This window comes from Neovison vison, chromosome 3 (genome assembly GCF_020171115.1).
Source record: "Neovison vison isolate M4711 chromosome 3, ASM_NN_V1, whole genome shotgun sequence".
In the NCBI taxonomy this organism is placed as follows: Eukaryota; Metazoa; Chordata; class Mammalia; order Carnivora; family Mustelidae; genus Neogale; species Neogale vison.
In genome coordinates this window covers 34,662,832-34,667,896 of record NC_058093.1, presented here as the reverse complement: position 1 = coordinate 34,667,896, position 5,065 = coordinate 34,662,832, and positions in this window count along the sequence as shown.

Genomic DNA, 5,065 nt, shown 5'->3' with positions numbered 1-5,065 from the left:
TACATGTGCAAGAGTATAGAAAAAAGTCTTTCCCGTTTATTAGTTCCCCTTAATTTCATCCATTTGCCCTTGCTACCTCAGGACTTCTCATAACCCCTATTCCCAAGTCCATTCCCCTTCTCTTAAAGCAACTTGAAGGTACAGTTTCACATTGCCTTTTGTGTGTTTGTATTAACACACTGTCTTCCACACGACAAACTCTGTCCCTCAAAGCAGCAGCCATTCTAGGTGCTAACTCACAGGAGTTCCCACTACCAAGTGCCAACCAGACGTAGGATGTCACAGACCCTCCCTCCCCACCACTCTCTCTCATTAACATGCTGTCACTAACAGCCAAAATGTATCTGGCGGTGGGCCCTTGCCTCACAGTTATCCAGTGAAACAGTTCCTTTGATGTCTGTCTTCACTTCTCTTCAGAAGGCTTTCTCATAGAGCTGGCTCTCCCTGGTTCTAATTCTTCTGCCTCACTGTAAACCATTTAAGGGCCTTTGTGATTACAGTGGGTGTCAAGCACCGACCAATATCTAAGACAAACATCATTCTACCTCTGACCCTATCTTTTCCCAAAGCACCTCCAAAGACATTAATATCTCTTACTTAAAGACCCCAAAGATTCCATTCATTATGAAATTGAATATGATATGAAACTTTCATAAGGAAAGTATGAGAATGTGACATGGAAAAGTCCAAGGAGAAAGATTTACTGATATCTTAAAAAAAGATATGCTTCTATGGAGATGAAAAACATAAACTGAAAAACTTGGAGTGTCTCCTAAATTAGTGTGCAAGGCTAATATTGGAGTGAACGATGTCAAGCAAAATCTCAATGATACTTAACAAAATCATTCTGAATTTTACCTAGATCTTTAGGCACTAATAGAAGTTAGCAATTGGGGAAAAAGTCATGATGAGAGAGAACTTTTTCTACCATATACATACAGATTTTAAAATGCCAAAGCTAAAACTTATCTCAAAAATGTGAAATTAATATATTATTATAAAATGTTTTGGCTTAGTTGTCCGAGTCTTTTGTAATAAGCAAGAGATAACCTTACGGGACACCTGGGAGGCTCAGTTGGTTAAGCCACTGCCTTTGGCTCAATCATGATCCCAAGGTTCTGGGATCAAGTCCCGCATCAGGCTCCTTGCTTGGCAGGGAGCCTGCTTCTCTCGCTTCCTCTGCCCGCCTCTCTGCCTGCTTGTGTGTACTCCCTCTCTCTATCTCTGGCAAATAAATAAAATCTTAAAAAAAAAAAGAGATAACCTTACTTCCGCCATATGAATTCCAGATGAATGATTGATGAGGAAAATAATAAATTGTTTTGTTATAGATACTGCTGGTGCCTTATCCCATCCTCTCAACCAACATGATTTGAATATAGTATGAACATTTTCTAAAGGTCAGCACCTGCATGAAGGATTTTCTCTCTTCCACCTGGTGATGGATGGAAATTCCAGACAATAAAATTCAGTTCCTGCAGTATCTATTAGCCAGCGTGTAATAGGAGCTTGTAATCATTCCAGCTCTCAAGTTTTGTGGAGGGGTTAACTCTGAATGCTTCAGTTTCATAATGAGATTAAGCTTCATGTACCTTGCTAGTAACCTACCCCCAAATGCACACATTAGAGGCTTTCTTCTCTCCCCATCTCACTTCTCCACTCTCTTACCAGTGTTTTCCAGGATCACCAACAGATCAATGACTCATTTTCATAGTCTATCTCATGGGAGCTTCCAGGGAGCCAAGTTAAGGCACACATTCCCTCCCTACAAAGAGTATGAAAATGTACGTCATAAAGAAAGAAAAGCTATCAACATGAGAAATTTTGTCTCACAGTTATCAAAGAAATGATCATTATAAAAAGAACTAATTTTTTCTGTTTTTCAGATTGTTGTTAAGAAATAATCTGCATAGTACTAGAAGTCGTAGCCTCAGCAATCAGACAACAAAAAGAAATTTAAGGCATCCAAATCAGCAAAGAAGAAGTCAAACTATCACTCTTTGCAGATGATATGATACTATATGTGGAAAACACGAAAGATTCCATTCCAAATCTGCTAGAACTTGTATAGGAATTCAGTGAAGTGTCAGGGTATCGATGCACAGAAATCAGTTGCATTTCTTTACACCAACAACAGGACAGAAGAAAGAGAAATTAAGGAGTCAATCCCATTTACATCTGCACCCAAAACCAAATGATACCTAGGAATAAATCTAACCAAAGAGGCAAAGAATCTATACTCAGAAAACTATAACGTACTCATGAAAGAAATTGAGGAAGACACAAAGTAATGGAAAAATTTTCCATGCTCATGATTGGAAGAACAAATATTGTGAAAGTGTCTATCTACCTAAAGCAATCTACATGTTTAATGCAATCCCTACCAAAATCCTATCCATTTTTTTCAAAGAAATGGGACAAATAATCCTAAAATTTATATGGAACCAGAGAAGACCTCAAATAGCCAGAGAAATATTGAAAAAGAAAGCCAAAGTTGTTGGCATCACAATTCCAGAATTCAAGCTCTATTATAAAGCTGTTATCATCAAGACAGTATGGTACTGGCACAAAACACACACATAGATCAGCGGAACAGAATAGAGAGCCCAGAAATAGACCCTCAACTCTATGGTCAACTAATCTTTGACGAAGCAGGAAAGAATGTCCAATGGAAAAAAGACAGTCTGTTCAACAAATGGTGTTGGGAGAATTGGACAGCTATGTGCAGAAAAATGAGACGGGACCATTTCCTTATACCACACATGAAAATAGATTCAAAATGGATAAAGGACCTCAATGTGAGAAAGGAATCCATCAAAATCCTTGAGGAGAACACAGGCAGCAACCTCTTCGACCTCAGCAGCAATTTCTTCCTAGGAACATCGCCAAAGGCAAGGGAAGCAAGGGCAAAAATAAACTATTGGGACTTCATCAAGATCAAAAGCTTTTACACAGCAAAGGAAACAGTTAACAAAACCGAAAGACAACTGACAGAATGGGAGAAGATATTAGCAAACGACATATCAGATAAAGGGCTAATATCCAAAATCTATAAAGAACTTATCAAACTCAACACCCAAAGAACAAATAATCCAATCAAGAAATGGGCAGAGGGACATGAACAGTCATTTCTGCAAAGGTGACATCCAGATGACCAACAGACACATGAAAAAGTGCTCCACATCACTTGGCATCAGGGAAATACAAATCAAAACCACAATGAGAACCACCTCATACCAGTCAGAATGGCTAAAATTACAGCTCAGGAAATGACAGATGCTGGTGAGGATGCGGAGAAAGGGGAACCCTCCTACACTGTTGGTGGGAATGCAAGCTGGTGCAACCACTCTGAAAAACAGCATGGAGGTTCCTCAAAAAGTTGAAAATATAGCTACCCTATGACCCAGCAACCACACTACTGGGTATTAACCCTAAAGATATAAATGCAGTGATCGGAAGAGGCACATGCACCCAAATGTTTTTAGCAGCAATGTCCACAATAGCCAAACTATGGAAAGAACCTAGATGTCCACCAACAGATGAATGGATAAAGAAGAAGTGGTATACACACACACACACACACACACACACACACACACACACACAGGAATACTATGCAGCCATCAAAAGAAATGAAATCTTGCCATTTGCAGCAACATGGATGGAACTAGAGGGTATCATGCTTAGCGAAATAAGTCAATCAGAGAAAGACAATTATCATATGATCTTCCTGATATGAGGAAGTTTAGAGGCAATGTGGGAGGTTTGGAGGGTAGGAAAAGAATAAATGAAATAAGATGGGATCAGGAGGGAAACAAACCATAAGAGACTTTTTTTTTTTTTTTGACAGAGAGAGAGGGATCACAAGTAGGCAGAGGGGCAGACAGAGAGAGAGAGGGGAAAGCAGGCTTCCCGCTGAGCAGAGAGCCTGATGCGGGGCTCGATCCCAGGATCCTGAGATCTTGACCTGAGCCAAAGGCAGAGGCTTAACCCACTGAGCCACCCAGGTGCCCAACCATAAGAGACTCTTAATCTCATAAAACAAACTGAGGGTTGCCAGGGATAGGGGGGTAGGGAGAAGGTTATGGACATTGCGGAAGGTATGTGCTATGGTGAGTGCTGTGAAGTGTGTAAATCTGGCAATTCACAGACCTGTACCCCTGGGGCTAATAATACATTATATGTTAATAAAAAAATTAAAAAAAAAAGAAAGAATCTGCAGCATTACATGCTGATGAGGAAAAAAAAAACTGATAAAACCAGGGAAGATTTGGCAAAATATATAGTTTTAAAATGTTTATGTCCTTTTCATCACTGGGTCCACTCTGATCACTTCTTTACTAATTTATTCACGAATTAAATTAAATTAATTAAAGTGTAACTTAGGGGTGCCTGGGTGGCTCAGTCTAAGCATCTGCCTTTGGCTCAGGTCATCTCTGGGTGCTGGGATCAAACCTGGCATCAAACTCCCTGCTCAGCTGGGAGTCTCCTTGTCCCTCTCCCTCTGCCCTATGCATGTTCCCTCTTTCTCTTTCTCCCTCTCTGTCTCTCTCTCTCTCAAATAAATAACCAAAATCTTAAAAAAATAAAATGTAACTTGCTTTATAGCATAATTTATGCTGTATTAAAATAAGAAAGGAGGGACATCTAATGACAGGCTCTCAGAGTGTTCATTTTGTTACAGGAAATCTCAAGAGTGAAGGAGGTTGGTCGGAGGAAAGAATAGACAGAGGCTCCCTGCATGCTCTGACCCTTCTTCTTCAGCCAGGCCTCTTAAGCTCTGATGCTGCCCTGGTCTCCAAGTCCTGGCTCCAAACCTCACCATTGCTAACGTCTTGGCACCTCCTTCTCTTGGCCTGTTTCTGTGTCTTGACTCTCCCTGAGCTGATATTGAATTTCTGGCATTAGCCTACTTACTCTTTCCTTTACATTTAACTTGGACCTTATCCAATTCTCAGGATCACTCCTTTCACATTTCAGTGGTTGCCCATTCAATTTTGTGACTCATTATCACCCAAATTATTTCTCCATTTTAAAGAATGTTAAAATTGTTGTTCCATGTCTA